The 18,145-nt window shown below is 43.5% G+C and overlaps 1 pseudogene; it reads right to left on the minus strand.

The window, feature by feature from the left end:
• Positions 1-6,173: 6,173 nt before the first annotated feature.
• LOC133241716 (pregnancy-associated glycoprotein 1-like) lies at positions 6,174-15,207 on the minus strand (annotated as a pseudogene).
• Between the last annotated feature and the right edge of the window lie 2,938 nt (positions 15,208-18,145).

Genomic DNA, 18,145 nt, shown 5'->3' on the forward strand with positions numbered 1-18,145 from the left:
CAAGGTGACAATATACAGCCTTTATATACTCCTTTCCCGATTTGGAACCAGTCTGCTCTTCCATGTTCAGTTCTACCTGTTGCATCTTGACCTGCATACAGATTTCTCTGAAGGCAGGTAAGTTCGTCTGGTATTCCCATCTTTGTAAGTTTTCCACAGTTTGTTGTGATCCACACAGTCAAAGGCTTTTGCATGGTGAATAAATCAGAAGTAGGTGTTTTTCTAGAATTCTCTTGCTAGTTCTATGATCCAACGAATTTTGACAATTTGATCTTTGGTTCCTCTGCCTTTTCTAAATCCAGCTTGACCATATGGAATTTCACAGTTTATGTACTGTTCAAGACTTGCTTGCAGAAATTACTTTGGTAGCATGTGAGATGAGTGCAACTGTGTGGTAGTTGAACATTCTTTGAAATCACCTTTTTGCGGGATTGCAAGGAAAATGACCTTTCCAGTCCTGTGGCCACTGCTGAGTTTTCCACATGTGCTGGCATATTGGTGCAGCACTTTAACAGCATCATCTTTTAGGGTCTGATATAGCTCTACTGCAATGCCATCACCTCCACTAGCTTTGCTCTTAGTGATGCTTCTGAAGACCCATTTGACTTCGCTTTTCAGGATTGTTTAGCTCTAGGTGAGTGATCACACCATCGTGATTATCTGGGTTATTGATATCTTTTTTGTGCAGTTCTTCTATGTATTCTTTCACCCTCTTCTTAATATATTCTGCTTCTGTTATGTCCATCCCATGTCTCTCTTTAATTGTGCCCATCTTTCCCTGAAACATTCCTTCCCTATCTCTAATTTTCTTGAAGCAATCTCTGGTCTTTACCACTCTAATGTTTTCCTCTATTTCTTTACACTGATCACTAGGAAGGCTTTTTTTTAAATCTCTTCTTGTTATTCTTTGGAACTCTGCATTCAGATGGGTATGTCTTTCTTTTCTCCTTTGCCTTTTGCTTTTCTTCTTTTCTAAGTTATTTGTAAGGCCTTCTCGGACAAATTTTTGCATTTCTTTTTCTTAAAGATGGTCTTGATATGGTATGTACAGACCAAAAAAATTAGGATCATGGCATCCCATTCCATTACTTCATGGCAAATACATTGAGAAACAATGAAAACAGTGACAGGGTTTATTATCCTGGGCTCCAAAATCACTGGAGATAGTGACTGCAGCTGTGAAAAAGAGATGCTGATCCTTGAAAGATAAAGCTATGAAAAACCTAGACAGCATACTAAAAAGCAGAGACATTACTTTACTGTATAGTAAAGGTCTGTATATATATATATATATAGACTGTATATATATAGGTCTGTATAGTCAAAGCTATGGTTTTGCCAGAAGTTATGTTGGATATGAGAGTTGGACCATAAGGAAAGCTGAATGCCAAAGAATTGATGCTTTTAAACTCTGGTGTTGGACATGACTTTTGAGAGTCCCTTGGACTGCAAAGAGATCCAACTAGTCCACCCTAAAGGAAATAAGCCCTGAATATTCATTGGAAGGACTGATGCTAAAGCTGAACCTCCAATACTTTGGCCAATTTATGGGAAGAACAGATTCATTAGAAAGACCCTTATGCAGGGAAAGATTAAAGGCAGAAGGCAAAGGGGAAGACAGAAGATGAAATTGTTGGGTGGCATAACCGTCCTGATGAACATGAGTTTGAGCAAGCTCCAGGAGTTGGTGATGGACAGGGAAACCTGGCATGCTGCACCCCATGATATAGCAAAGAGTTGGACATGACTGAGAGACTGAACTGAACTGATGTACAGAGAACATCAGCAAGCAGGCAGAAGTCTTAGGAGTCCAGTCAAGCCTGTGGCCCTGGTGGGGGTGGTGAAAGATTTAGGTGGAAGGGGAGGCTTCCCATCCTCTGGTGCAGGTCCTTGAATCCAAGGCAAGGAGCACAAGATTTTGAATGTATGACCAAATATTGTTTTCTAAAAAAAGACAAAAAACTGTTTTCTGCAAGAGTGAGAATTTTGACTGAGTCTGTTCTCTAGATTTTACTGAGGGATGTGGAAGGGATCTGGAGTGGACTGAGTCTGCAAAAGTTAGGTGACAGCTACTGGAGGGCTAGGCTTATGGTAGACATTCTGCACTAGGTGGAAAACAAATCCAGTAAAAAAAAAAAAAGTGTCCCTTCTGCAGTGTACATGCCAATGTATCACATTGTTTCAGCAGATCATTTCAGTGGTGTTTGGGGGCACACAAGAAATCATGAGTGGTGGTTTGCTTTTGTTAATTCCTGTGGTTAGTTTGATGACTAGATATTTGGTTACTTAATTGAATGGTTGGAATTATGCTTGGGAAAGAAAACTAGATGAGGTCCACACATATTTCAACATTAAACAGCAAGCATAGGAAGGTTACTAAGGCAACTATAGGTAATTTAAACATGAGGGGCCAAATGGAGAAAGATTCATTTAACAGGCTGAGATTGAACTGTACATGTTGCCATAGATTTTGCTATGACAAGTAGCCATAACAGCTACTTGTTGCTACACTGGAGATGTGGGAAACTGACAAGAGGCCAAGAGCCTTTATGACTTTCCTTGCAGTGTGATTTCAGGGGAGAAGTAGTTGACAAGGTAAGGCTGACTGGTAAGGCTGAGGAAGGGAGTGATCTGAGCCAGTAATCACTAGCACTTGTGGGAGCCCAGAAAACAGAAGCACCAGCTCAGAGTTCTGGGTCAGGGTTCAGAAATAGATGTTATTTGGCTTGAATCAATATTTAGCCTTGGGAATGGCAGCCATAACCTCTAAACAGATTTCCTTCTCCCCAGGTGGCAGAATAATTCATATTTGTTCCAGACTCAGGAACCCAGAAAGCTCTCTCAGGGCCACTTGCTCTTTGCAGGCACACATGCAATCTAGAAGGTGGAATTATCATCATGGTGCCCATGTTCCAGATGAGAAAACTGAGGTTAAGAGACTTGATCAAGCTCACACAGCTCAGCATGTGAAAAGCCAAGCACAAACCCAAGGTAACAGTCCTCAAATTGTGTGTTTTTGCTCCACATCCACTGGGAGTGGTGGGTGGTGATCTGGAAGCAATGCTTAGGCAGAAGCAAACAATATTCATGTTTAAATTGAAGAAAGTAAGGAAAACCACTAGAACATTCAGCTACGACCTAAATCAAATCCCTTATGAATTTATAGTGGAGATGAAAATTAGATTCAAGGGATTAGGTCTGGTAGCCTGAAGAACTATGGATGGAGGTTTGTAACATTGTACGGGAGGTGGTCATCAAAACCGTACTCAAGAAAAACAAATGTTACAAGGCAAAGTGGTTGCCTGAGGAGACCTTAAAAATAGCTGGGAAAATAAGAGAAGTGAAAGGCAAAGGAGAAAGGGAAAGATATACCCAGTGGAATGCAGACTTCCAGAGAATAGCAAGGAGAGATAAGAAAGGCTTCATAAGTGAATAGTGAAAGAATTAGAGGAAAAAAAAAAAAAGACAGAATTGTAAAGACTATAGATCTCTTCAAGAAAAGCGGAGATACAAGAAGAACACTTCAGGCAAATATGGGCACAATAAAGGACAGAAAAGTCAAAGACCTAACAGAAGCAGATGAGATTAAGAAGAGGTGACAAGAATGCATTGAAGAATTATACAAAAATGGTCATAATGACCAGGATAGGGATGATGCTGGGGTCACTCACATAAAACCAGATATGCTGGAGTATGAAGTCAAGTGGGCTTTAGGAAGCATCACTACAAGAAAAGCTAGGGAAGGTGATGGAATTCCAGCTGAGCTGTTTAAAAATCCTAAGGAATGAGGTTGTCAAAGTGCTGCATTCAATATGTCAGCAAACTTGGAAAGCTCTGCAGTGGCCACAGTGCTGGAAAAGGTCAATTTTCTTTCCAATCCAAACGAAAGGCAATTCCAAAGAATGTTCAACCTATCATGCCATTGTGCTCATCTCACTTGCTAGCAAGGCAATGCTCAAAATCCTTTAAGCTAAGTTTCAACAGTTCATGAGAATTTCCAGATATACAAACTGGTTTGAGGAAGCAGAGATCAAATTGCCAACATCCATTGGATCATAGAGAAAGCAAGGGAATCTCAGAAAAACATTTCCATCTGCTTCACTGACTATGCTAAAGCCTTTCACTGTGTGGACCACAAACAACTTTGGAAAATTATTAAAGTGTAATGGGAGTACCAAATCAACTTACCTTTCTCCTAACAAGTCTATAGTAGGTCAAAAAGAAGCAGTTAGAATCAGCCTTGGAACAACTGAAAGATTTTAAATTGGGAAGGGAGAATGACAAGGTATACATTGTCACTCTGGTTATTTAAATTATATGTAGGATACATCTTTCAATGTGCTGGTCTGGATAAATCCCAAGCTGGGATCAAGATTGCTGGGAGAAGTATTAACATCCACAGATACGAAGATAACACTACCATAATAGCAGAAAGTAAAAAAGAGTTAAAGAGCATCTCGATGAGGAGAGGAGATGAAAAAACTAGCTTAAACTCAACATTCAAAAGACTATTCACAAAAAGATACTCAACATTCATGGCATCCAGTCCCACCACTTCATAGCATATAGATGAGTGAGAAGTGGAAACAGTGGCAGATTTTATTTTCTTGGGCTCCAAAATCACTATGGACCTTGACTGCAGCCACAAAATTAAAAGACACTTGCTCCTTGGAAGGAAGAAAGGCTATGAAACACCTGCACAGTGTATTAAAAAGCAGAGACTCACTTTGCTACAGAGGTCTGTAGTGCCAAAGCTATCATTTTTCCAATAATCATGAACAGATGTGAGATCAGGACCATACGAAATGGTGAATGCCAAAGAATTGAGCTTTTCAATTGTGGTGCTTGAAAAGATTCTTGAGAGTCCCTTATACAACAAGGAGATCAAACCAGTCAATCTGAAAGGAAGTCAACCTCTGACCCCTGTTGTCTCAGATGAGGCATCTACTGAGGGCCTCCAGGGGGAAAGAATGGATGGTTCCACTGCAAAAGTGCCTGACCTTGGCAGCTCCAAGCAAACAGTTTGTAGCCCCACCCATGGAGAAGCTCAGAAAGGCTGAAGGCTCTGTGTACCCTATGTCTCTCGACACATGGGTTGCATTCTCCCCAGCAGCATGGAGGCCAAGGGAGGGGCATTCTGGGCCCTGGAGGAGGGGGATGGCTCAGGGATCCACTGGGGATACCACTTACCAAGTAGGACTGGAAAGGACAGAGCAGGCATATGTGGCAGAGAGCTGGTGATTGGGATATGGGAACAAGAGGGAACCAGCTCTGTATGAAGTACCTCACCCAAATTCCCCTGGAGGAGAAACCCAGTGATAAGTTCATCTGAGATGGGATGGAGAGAGTCTATTTCATTACCCTTCATAATTCCTCTGAATGAGAAGGTGGTGAAGTTGGTGGGTCATCACAAACCATTTCATGGCCTAGACTATCTCCCAGTTGCTTTCTTTGGGGCTGCCTCTCCCCAGCTTCAGTCATATAATTCTGGAAGAAATTGACAGTCATGTGGGCTGCGGCATCAGGGCCACATGACCATGTAAAGTAAATCAGGACCCTATGGTCCTGCCAGGATGGCTGGTCTAGGACTGTACATGTGATCTGAGGTGGGTCATTCAGAGAACACCCTTGAACTCTGATGTCTTCAATCTTTTCTTTCCTTATTGGAGATGCCTTCAGGATATAAAACCCTAGGGCAGGTAGCTTGGACTCCCTCACTAGGTGTAGAAGCCTTAAGGAAGAAGGTTGTCAGGCTAAGACCATCAAAGAAGAGGGAATGAAAGAGTGAGGTTGTTAAATAGAGACCTGATGACTTCTGATTTCTTGGATCCAGTCACTGAGATCTTTGTATTTGCTCTGATTCTTGTGTCCTGGATTCCCAGAATCATTTCAATGAGTCTCCCATTTCCTAGAAGCCAATTGAAAGTGGGCTCCTCTCAACTGTGATTCAGACTTGGTTCTAGATCCTTCCCAAACATTGTACACCTCCCAGGCACAAACAGAGGCACCCATTTGTTTCAGCACCATTACAAGTAAAACACTTTATTCTTTACTGAGAATAGGGTGTGCAGACCACAAAACACAGTTCACCAGCATCCTGGGCAGGAGTACCCTAAGTGTGATTTAATGTTTGCTCAACACGGCCTTACTGATTCCTGAACCACTCCAAGTATTTATTCTGCTTGTGCCAGGCCAGTCCTGCCATTTCCTTGATCCAAGACTGAGAAATACAGCCTCAGGTAGACGTCACCCAGCATACAGGTCTCTCTAGATGTCCTCACTGTGTTCTCTTTAAAAGTGGTATAGCAGTGGCCTCTATAATCCTGGGGGAGTCAGAGACACACACCAGTCAGCCTGAGCCCTTACCTGCGACTCCTACCAATATCCAGACCTAGCACAATTCTTGGTTTTATTTCCCTCTTTGGGTAAATATCAAGGGATTTCTCCTTAACAGGGGATATGAGAGTATCCACAACCAAAGGGGCCAAGATATGAGGTTGCCATGAGGAAGGGTGTGGGGGAGGGTAGGACTAGGAGTTGTGGATACAGAGGAGTGATAAACCACAAAGTCCTACTGTAGAGCATAAGGAAATATATTAAATATCCAGTCATAAACCACATGAAAAAGAATAAGAAAAAGAATATACATTTCTGTATGTGTATAACTGAGTCACGTTGCTGTGCAGCAGATCTTAACGCAACACTGAAGATTAGCCACACTTCAATAAAATTTTTAGAAAAGAAAAAGAGTGTCCATAGTTCTCCTCTCTCCCTGTTTATTTCCTTCTGACTCCTGCTCCTTGTTTACTCTGCAGAGAATGCTAGTTCTCCTCCTTCATCCCCACAATCTGTACTTTATTAAAAAACTTTATTTCATATTGGAGTATAGCTGATTAACAATATTCTGAGTTTCAGGGGGACAGCAAATGGACTCAACCATATATATCCATGCATCCTGGTCGCAAAAATACCCCTCCCATCCAGGTTGTCATATAATTAACCAGAGTTCCCCATTCTACACAGTAACCCATTGTTGGTTATCCATCTTAAATAGAACAGTGCCCACAACACGTTCTTGAAGATTTAACTTAGGAACTCTGGGAAGCTTCCTTTGGCCCGAACTCACCCTCTTTGGCCACTCCAGGCTGGTTGGGTAATGTACTCTGGTTTTCCAACCCCACCGGTCAGTCCATAGCCCTCATCACCCAGATTAAGTCCCCAGTGCCCCAATGCAGAGCACCTTGGGATGCCATTTGCATGAAATCCAGTGTAGTTTTGCCTAGAACCAAGCAACCCTCCATATGGCTCCATCAGTTACAGTTTTAGAATTCCTGAAATTCCCTCCCTTCCTTAAAGTCTTCTTTGAGCCCATCAGCCAGCTCTGAACTCCCTCAGGGAGCTGACATGAAGCCTCCACCCTGTATGGGGGCTGAGCAGTCACTGTGCACCCTTTATTCACATTAGCATCCAGCCTCCCCACAGAGGGGTCGGGTACCCCAACTCACAAAGGGGGCACCCGGCCAGAGTTAAGGGAAGATGCATCTGAGAACTAGGGTGACATGTAATTTATCATCCAAACCAGGAAAACTGCGAGAAGGGAAGGGAGACTGTTAATCCTTATGGTGGGGCAGCACACTGGGAGTGTCCCCAGCCATTGTCCTTGTCACATGACTTATTTCAAGGACTGCTAGAGCTGACCTTCTGGGTTCATCCATCTGAGGGTTCAGATTGAACTGAAGCTCTTTGAACACTGAGGATCTGAGTGATCCCCTCTCCTTGTGACTCCCACCATGCCAGCATGGCGTGGTGTCTCCACATTTATTTCAAGACGATCAGTGTCCCAGATGGCCCTTTACTCTCAAGTGTTCGTGTTGTGGGAGTCTCTGGCCAGCCTCAGGGCTCAGCAGCATCTGCAATAGTGTAAGATGGCCCACCCTCATCCCCATAGCAGCCCAAGGGTTCCTGCAAGTTCCTATTTGAGAACCACCCCTCAGGATCCTCCCCTCACCTTGAGGATGTAGGCTTGAGCTGGCACTGGGTAGTTGATACCATTGACGGTGAAGATAATAGAGGGCAGAATATTGACCACAAAACATGAAATGTAGTGCTGTTAGAGAGAGAGGGAGAGAGGTTGGCCCTGGAGATCCTTCTTGTGGGTGGAGACTGGGAGTGAGCCTGGGGCATGACCCTTCACCTCGGAACCCCCTGGCATGGCGCAGATGAGTTTCTGGATGTTATTGACCAGTCTTCTTGGGCCAAGGGTCAGTGATGTCTCAGTATCCACAAAGGGCTCACAGCCACCAGAACAAGCATAACCTTTCTTTTCATGGAGATGCTCATAGACAGTGTGACTAAGCAGGCATCAAGGTCACTCTGAGTATCCCCAGAGATGCCCCCTTCCCAACTGTCTTCTAAACAGCCCTTTGTCTCTTGCCCTCTTTTCCTTTGCTCCCAACACAGCACCTTCCTTGACATTCTTGAATGTAGTACTTGAATACACCAGGCTCTTTTGTGCCTTGACACAAGCTGGTCTTCCTTCCTAGAGGAGCCCCCTCCACTTTGAGTAGCAAATTTCTTCTCATCTTCCAGATTCCAGCTTAATTGTCATGGTTTCAGGGAAGTCTTTCCCCCAGTGTTTATCAGTCTCCTTTCTTGACAGTCTCTGTAGACACTTCCTCATGTCTAGCATGTACCAAAGTCACAATTCACTATGTGTGTGTCTCATTTCCTTTGCATCTATCTTCTTAGATGGGAGGGTGAGTTTTAGTCTCATTGCCTCCTTAAAGTACCTGGCACACAGTGGATGCCAAATGCTTGTCTGTTTAGTGAGTGAATGAAGACTGTGAAAATAATGAATGAGAAACATCCATAGAGCTGTATCAGATTGGGAACAAATAACGGGTCAGTTGCAGAGTGAAGATAGAGATTCACGAGGGCAGCTAATTCTCATAGTGGTGGGAAAGAGGGGCTCCTCTGGGAGAGGGTGTCTGCCAGCACTGCTCCTACAACCAGCTCAGATGCTGAGACCCTGGCCAGGAAATAAATGACTAGCCCACAGAAACTCCAAAGGACAGGTCAGCTTTTGTCTGAGGATATCACACAGAATCCTATGAATTATGCCTCTTGTTCTCAGGTCACTCCTGGATTCCACCTTCCTGATTCTCTGTTATAGCCCCTGCCCCACTGTGTACCCATGAACTTGGGGTGTCTTTTTTATTAGTTGCTTTCATATCTTAAGACTCTAGCAAATCTCTCTATACTTCTCAGTAGTTGCTCCCTTAGGAGACCAGTTCTCCCGATTTGCTCAGGACTTTCCCTGTTTTTAAACTGACATTTACCTGTACTGTGAACTTCCTTGGTCCCTGATAGCTCAGGACAGTTAGTCATCTTATACCTCTCTTCAGGCTGGAGAAATTCTCCCTGATCCTCTGTTCATCACACTGTAGAGTCCTCTAGCCATGCTCCATGCCTCACAGGGCAGTGGGTGCAATCCTCTCCCAGCTGCACAGACCTCTCCAGACCCTTTTAGGACCCTGGTAGAGCCCTGGTCAGAAGGCCTGGGGATAATGAACCCATGGGTTGTTTGCATATCTATCTGCTTGCGTGTTTGTTTGTATATGTGTTTGCATGTGGATTTTTATGTGTCTCTCTGTGTGCTTGTGTGTCTGTGACTAGCTATGCATGTTTATATGTGTCTCTCTGTATGTTTATATGTGTCTGCTTGTGTGCTTCGATGCGTCTGTGTGTCAGTGTCGTTGTGGGTGGTGTATATGTCTGTGTGACTGTGTGTCTGAGAATGCATTTGTGTGTGCTGCCTGTGTCCATGTAGCGGGAGCATCACTTGGGCTAACCCTCAGAGGGAGAGGCTTACCACTCCATGTGTACACTCCAGTCGCCCGCGTGGATCAATGGTACCCAGTTGAGCACTCCCTATTAGTAGGATTTATATACCCCACCAAACATCACCACACTGCCTTTTGCCCTGCATGTGTAGAGAGAAGAGAGGGGGCCGGGGATCCTTGGAGGACAGTAGCAACAGCACTGTCTGAGAGCTGTGCTGGTCCACCCATCAAGGCCCTAATAAGGTCCCCATGTACAGATGTAGAAATCGAGTCTAGGAGCGATTGAGATCCAGTCCGAGGTCAGCTACTGGCTAATGAGTGGAACAGAGCAGGTTAGAAGCTGAGTCACCTGGCTGGGCTCCACCCACTCTATCTTCTGAAGATGCCCTACCTCCTGTGACCTGAGTGCTCAGACACACTCAGAGGACACGGCGCTGAAGCATATTGGATTTCTCCTTGTCCAGCTTGTCATTTTTCAGGAAAATCAAAGCCTGGGAGCTCTAAGGGTGTGAGTTCAGGACACCCAGATTTGGCTCTGCTGGCCTGTGACCTCTACTGTTCAAAAGGCCCCACACTCAGAAGGGACCCCACCTCTGTCCTCCCTGTCTTGAAATGCCTAGTATTTCTTGAACAAGGGGTCCCACATGGTTGTTTTGTGTCCCACACTTTCATTTTTCACTGGCTCCTGCAAATTGGGCTGCTGGCCAGGGCTCCCAGTGGAATGCGAAGGAGGAAGGAAAGCTATCCACCATCCTTCTCCTTCCTTCCTGATCAAATTCATAAGCAAATCGTATTGCTTTTTCCTCCAGCTTGTTTCCTGTGCCTTCCATTAGTCTTCCTCCTCACTCAAACCCCTAGACCAAGTTACTGGTCTTGAGCCCAGGAGCAGGGTTGTGTTCCAATAAAACGTTATTTATAAAGGCAAGTGGTGAAGCCAGGTACAGCCCTGGGGCTATATTTATCCTTGGTTAGATTATCTCTCAGGATTCTTCTTTATCAAGTGTTAAATAATTTTCGTGCAACTGAAAGCATCTTAAAGCTAATTTGGAGAAAGGGATTGTCCATCTCAGACTTACTTGCTCAAGTAGAAGGCAAAAACAGGCTCAGAAATGGCACCTTGATTCTTCAGGTTGTCAAAGATGGAGATAGCTCCAAAGACGGATATGTTGGGATACTTCAAGCCCAAGATGCCATCAAAAGGTGTACCCTCACACCTGTATTCCACAACGCTTAGACCGAACAGCTGGTCAGTACTTACAAGGTCCCCAATCTGTGGGAAAGAAGAGGGTTCCCACTTTCAGATACAAGAAGTGGGGCTAGGACTGGGCTGGGGTGCATTGCCATTAAATCCTCAGAGAAGAATTGAGGCTGGGCTGTGTCTTTGGTCGACCTCAGACAGTTAGACCATGCTGGGAGGAAAATTTGTGTTTCATTTGTGAGAGGCTGTGAATTTTAAAACATATGCCCCTTTGAAAAGCACAACCTGAGTGAGTCAAATTGGCTTTGTGGCTTCTGTCCAGGTCGGGGGGAACCAAGAGTCAGGCCAGGACCCATTGGTGCCCCCTTGTGGACAAAATGAGTCGAGAGCAAGGTAGCCTTTTCTGTCATCACTATGACCTAATGACAGGAATGGAGTGAATTCTCTGTAAGGTACTGTGGATTCTGAATCTGTCCAGGAAGACAGAAGCCGAAAATGCAGTCTTTCTTGCAGGGTTCAATGAAACTGCTGCCTGGGATATTAACTTTTGGAGATATGTGTGTATTTGTGTGAGTGTATATGAGAGAGAGAGTGAGAGAGGGGAACTACTCAAGTACTTTGTGGAGGCAGGCCATAGGTTTTATTAGACTCTCAAAGGCACCCTAGAGTGAGAACTCATTTATCAGGCCCCTTGACATCTCTGGCCTCCAGTTTCCCACTATGGATACCTGAAGCTCTTGACTGCCCCCAGCGTCCCTATATCACTTTTATCCTGTCCCTAAACACCCTACAGCAATTTCAGTCCTGAAAAGTCAACCCAGCTCCACCGTTTACCACAGATGTGACCTCAGCAAGTCCTTTGCTGTCTGCACCTCAGTTTCCTCATATGTCTCATGAGCTAATCAGACCACCTGCTGTGTGGGGTTGTTGCAGGATTAAACCAATTATTACCTGAAAGTGCCTGGAACAGTCTGTCAATATAAAAGTGGGTGCTTTTTTTCCCCTCTTCTCCCTCCCAGCAAAATGAGCCTTGAACCTCCCATGGGCAGAGGAACTGCAATTCCACACCTCAAGCCACTCTCTGGGTTAGCTAATCCATTTGCTCGTGTGTCACCACGGGCACTGCCTCCCCAGGGACAGAATCCTGTGGATAAGATGGTCAATACCTATGGGAGTTAGGCTAGGAAGGGTCCTGCCAGATGGTCCTGCATCTGTTTTGCAAGCAGGGGTCACTCCATAGCCAGTCCTGACTCAGCTTCTCTTTACATGTTACCCAATCAATGTTATAAGTAAGAAATCCCTTCATGCTCCCAGATCCATAGGCGATCGAGAAGGTGTTTTGGGTAGGCCGGAAGGTGGAAGACTTGTAATGCCTGAACCTAACTTGTGTAGCTGCAGACACAAAAGATGAGTGTCATCAGGTACCAAGGGTGGAAACAGGGCGGCAGGGCAAGTGAAGGATGGTCCGGGTATGGGGTGTCTGTACTCACAACAGGCTGGACTGGGGCAAAAGAAGGAGGGCACCCACAAGTCAGATGAGCTGTGTCAAAGATAACCTGGAATTCCTGAGGGGGTGTTCCAATGGTGATGTTACCCATGTAGAGCATCTACAGATAGAAGGAGGGAGTGGATTAGTGCAGAACTGGCTACCCTCTATTCCCACACTGATGTCTCCCTCTGGGAGCTATTTATCTCTTGAGATCACTTTCCAACCACTGTGAAGGTCACAGCCTTTGATCACAGAGGTGCTTGCATTTGATTTTTTTTTTCCTATGCTACATTGTATGAAGGATATTGATTCTATGACCAGGCATTGAAGCAGTACCTCCTGCATTGGAAGCACAGAGGCATAACCACTGGGCATCCAGGACCGTTGGACACCCATGGAAGTCCTGGTGCCTTCATTGGAGAAACTCTGTAGTCTCTTCAAACCCAGCCTTAGCACCCCCTTCTCCAGGAGGTCCTTCTTGATCAATCCACTCACTCTAAACTCAGACCACATCCAATCAACACCATACAAGTGACCCTTTCATGTGACATGTATTTACTCTTTGCCTGTCTCTCAGGCTGGCATGGGCATTCCTGAAGACAAAATAAGCCCTTTTTCTAATCAAAAAACAGTAACCACTGTGTTAGATTCTGATGGCCTTACACGGAATACAGGTTCAGTAACTTTTTACTGCTGTGGTTCTTGCATCTGTGGAAATTGAATTCCTCTGCCCGGTTATTCACAATTGCTTTGCAGTTGGTTCTACCTTCTGATCAGAGATGGTTCACTATTCATCTGTAACTAGTTCACTCCTTTAGTTCAGAAGGAACCGCTGCTGCTGCTACTGCTGCTGCTGCTGCTTTGCTAAGTCACTTCAGTCGTGTCTGATTCTGTGCAACCCATAGACAGCATCCCACCAGGCTCCCCAATCCCTGAGATTCTCCAGGCACGAACACTGTAGTGGGTTACAATTTCCTTCTCCAATTCAGGAAAGTGAAAATTGAAAGTGAAGTCGCTCAGTCATGTCCGACTCTTAGCGACCCCATGGACTGCAACCTACCAGGCCTCTCCGTCCTTGGGTTATTCCAGGCAAGAGGACTGTAGTGGGCCGTCATTGCCTTCTGCTCAGAAGGAACAATCTCCCTCAAACTAATGACACATCTTTGACACAGAAATGGATGTTTACCTGCCACCTGGTAATTTTTGGGCCCAGTCACCAAGAAAAGAGGATGATAGTACCTTCTCCTCTGGGTGGGGCTTCTTTGGCCCAGTGCTTCTGCTCCTGCAGGAGCCCCAGCTGCAGCATCCCACCTGACATCTCCAGTTGAGCGCCAGTGGTAGGCTAGAGCACCAGGGGGCGCTGTGGCAACCATCCTCCCAAAACACATCCATGATGTTCCTCAGGGGGTGAATAGTTATATTTGAGCCACGAGAAGAAATCTGAGACAGTCTGTAAGCATGTTCCTTGAGGAAATTGTTCATCTTTTTTTTTTTTAACTGAAGGTATTTATCATGGTCTTCACTTTTTTAGAGGTATTTTTTCACTGAACATTTGACAAAGAAAACAAAGAAGATGCTACAAATAGCTGTCAGTGTTAAGGTGTAACTGTCACTGCAATGGCACTGTGTATTTTCTAATCATTTTTATGAGTCACTTTATTATAAGAATTTTCAGCATATTCCTTTGGAAAGACATACGATGTACATTTGAATAAAGATTCTGTTCTGTAATGTTGGGTAAGCCATATGACCATGTGGGGTCTCAGTCTCCCCTTTGGTAAAATAGTGGAATGTAATAATTCAAACCCTCCAAATATGATATCTTGGGGATAAGTGAAGTGATGGATATAAGGTGCCTGATAAATAGGAAGTCTCAACATGACAGCCAGTAGCACTGCTGTTGCCATCCCACTGTATCCTTCTCATAGAAGCTCAGGGAAGGAGGTAAAAGGGGGATTCCTCTCCTCTTTTACATGGGAGGAATTAGAAATGCAAGAGGCTTGTGAATTGGCTGTGGTCACACTGCTTGTCAGATATAAAACAGTGTATAAGTAGCTCTCCCAATGTTTCTCCAAGTTGAAAGAGAAGAGATAGTTGAAAAAAGAATCCAGGAGATAGGGAACAAGTTAGGGAAATGTCGAGGCTTGAGAAGGAAAGATAAGTCAAATGAGAAATTAAAAGAAAACAACACAGAGAGAAATACACTCAGAGCCTTCCAATGAGATGGAGAGATATGATAGTGATACGGAAATGCAGACATAGACATATACACACTGAAGTAGAGAGGGAACAAAGAGAACATGCTAAATAAAATGTAGAAAAGTGCTATTCCACAGGACCACACCTACATCTGCATTGACTGTGCACTGAACAATTGCAAGGAGTTCCAATTTCAATAGGTCATGACATGACTGGACCCCAAGAGTTGTGCAGCTATGCAAATCTACACCAAGACGCTTGGGACCCACAGTTCCTATAGCAAGGTACTTATCAATAAGTAAGGGTTGAACTTTAAGATTGTCAAGAAAATATTCCATTCCCTTCTAAAACAGATAAATATAATAATCAGATGAAAAGAAAAATCACAGAAATTAATATGATGTGGCTTACAGTCTCCATACTTACACGACTCTGCAATTTGAGAAGGCCACCAGCCCGAGGAGTGCAAGCCACTTCATGCTTCTTTCCTGGCTCCAAGTACTCAGAAAAGTTCAGGTTCTTAGGATGTAGTGGTGACCGAGAGTCCCTAGTTATATATGCTCTGACATGCCCTAGTTTAAGCCGTTAGGCCTGAAAAAAAACACAAAGGTCTCGACAAAATCTTTCCTTCATCAGTGTCCTTGGCGAGTAGACTTTGAAGCTTCTCAGAATACAGAGAATTGAACTGTAATCTCTTCCTTGAAGGTTGGTTGGAAAATCAAACTGATCTGTATGGACATCTAAGAAGATGGAGAACCTTGACTACTTGGAGAAAAAAACTGCTAAGAATACCATGAAAATGGATACTAAGGGCCATGCTTGACATTTCTGGTTTCATGTCATCTTCTTAGCCACTTCATGAGATATGCATTGCTGTCTTCATTGGAGAGGAGATTGCTAGGAGGATAAGATGTCAAATGGCAAAGTGAAGACTTCAGGGACAGCCCAGGGACGTACAACTGGCTTTAGGTAGTGCATCTAATGGCAGATATCAGGGGCAGTCTATGATGCCAGTCTGCATCAAAGATTTAGGGCAGAGTAGTACTTCAATTGTATGGTTTCAGTATTGGAAGAAATGTCATATGCATCCACAAGATATTTTATATCATCCAAAAAATGTACAAGGAAATAGTGTGTTCTGGGTTCTGGGTTAAAGGCTTCAAAGTCAAAGTTGATCAAGACAAAAGTATTCTTTATCTTAAGATAGCTAGCAGTCTAGTTCTCCCAAACTCATGGCCCGAGGAGGCCCTGGGCAGCACAGAACCCTCCCAGCACAGCACTGGGAGCAGCCTTTCCTATACTTCAACCATGCTGGAAAGCAGGGCAGTTGGCCATGTTTTCAAGAGAAGTCAGAAGTTTGGATATTTATGTACACTATACTGATTTTAATATTAGAAACTAAATTTAAAAAAAAAAAAAAAAACAGTGGGAATGAAATCTCCACAGCAATGTGCTGGAATCAGCCTTCAGTCTCTGCAGGTTTTTATTTCTCGCCTACAGTTGGTGGTGCAGTGGGGACAGAGAGGAATTTAATTCGTGCTGGTTGATTTACAAAGAGACTGAATGCATACTGAACATGTGTGTTTCATTTCTATTTATAAAGAAATATCACCGGGGACATACAAACCAACGAATTTAACTGCTGAAGATAAATGGATATATTTCTGATATAATTTCCTCATAGGGTCTATGCTGTGAAAAATTTTGTCTGCCAAATCAAATATAAAAAAAAAAAAAAAAAATTTTGAAAAGTCTTCCCAATCAAAGAAGACAAAACAACTGTGGCAGCCAAGTAAAGACAATCGTGTATAACAACTCATCCAGGACTCCCAGGGCCTATTACTGCATGATATCTATCAATGCCAGTACCCTGAATACAACAGGAGCCTCTCCTAGTCACCAGACGTGTATAGATGGGGCACTGTGTCTTAACACTCATTTTTGCACATTATTTAAATTCAGTTCTGGTGGTTAAATCCCAAAAGGGGAATATGATGTCACTGACAAATGACACACATATATGCCCTTTGAACTATGGTGTTGGAGAACACTCTTGAGAGTCCCTTGGACTGCAAGGAGACCAAACCAGTCCATCCTAAACAAATCATTCCTGAATATTCACTGGAAAAACTGATGCTGAAGTTCAAGCTCCAATTATTTGCCCACCTGATGGGAAGAATTCACTCATTGGAAAAGACCCTGATATTAGGAAAGATTGAAGGCAGGAAGAGAAGGGGAAGACAGGATGAGATGGTTGGATGGCATCACCAAGTCGATGGACATGAACTTGAGTAAGCTCCAGGAGTTGGTGATGGATAGGGAAGCCTGGCATGCTGCAGTCCATGGCGTTGCAAAGAGACCGACACGACTGAAGGACTGAACTGAACTGAACAAATTTAGAACAAAGACTGATAAATCTAATTGCATCAAGTTGGTGACTAGCCGCCCATAACAACACATTGCTTAAGTGGCTTTAAAATTCAGAATTATGACTACATTCAGAGTGGAATATCTTCTAAGGAAAAACAAAAATGCTTCCCATCCAAAACAAAACCAAAGAAAATCAAAAGAAATACAGGAAAGAAATCTGAAACTATATTCAACAACTTATTGTTCCTCATATTGCTTTTGTTATTGTGACAGAATCATATATATGTTAACAGGTAAAAGCAACACAGTAATTAAAACTAATATTCTGAAGTAAGCCTTTCAGTGGCTAGAAAAAGAAGTTGACTCATAACATAAAGAACGTTAATTAAAACCCTGCTGTCTTAAACCTTGAACTGAAAGCATAAGTTTGTACCAACAAATTATATTCATTTTTATTTTATTTTTTAAGGAAAATGTGTCCTTCCTACTCTGACCAATGTAAAGCCAACAAGCAATGACAACTTGATAGCAGTGACTATTCTGAGGTCTAACATCTAGCTTCTAAATATATTTCCCATCAGACGATGCATGGATTCTTAAAAAGATGGCTGATTTAAGGACTTGGTAAAGAAATGCACAAAATAATCTTGGGAACCATGAAGGATTAGAAAGCTAAGGGACTTCAAAGACTAATGGGGACTGGACGGAAAGTTTAGGTCTCCAAATGGAAAGGCCAAACATCTACCAGTTTGTTGGGCAGAATGATGTTTCTGCTTCTCAACACACTGTTTATGTTTCTCATAGCTTTCCTGCCAAGAAGCAAACGCCTTCTGATTTCATGGCTTCAGTCACCATCCACAGTGGTTTTAAAGGCTAAGATAAAGAAATCTGTCACTGCTTTCACCTTTTCTCCTTCTATTTGTCATGAAGGATGGGGTTGGATCCCATGATCTTAGTTTTTTAATATTTAATTTTAAGCTGGCCAAATGTGTCCAAATATTAACAGGCAACATCTAATTTGTCAGTGTGATAGTTGCTAGGGCACCA

Source organism: Bos javanicus, chromosome 29 (genome assembly GCF_032452875.1).
Source record: "Bos javanicus breed banteng chromosome 29, ARS-OSU_banteng_1.0, whole genome shotgun sequence".
In the NCBI taxonomy this organism is placed as follows: Eukaryota; Metazoa; Chordata; class Mammalia; order Artiodactyla; family Bovidae; genus Bos; species Bos javanicus.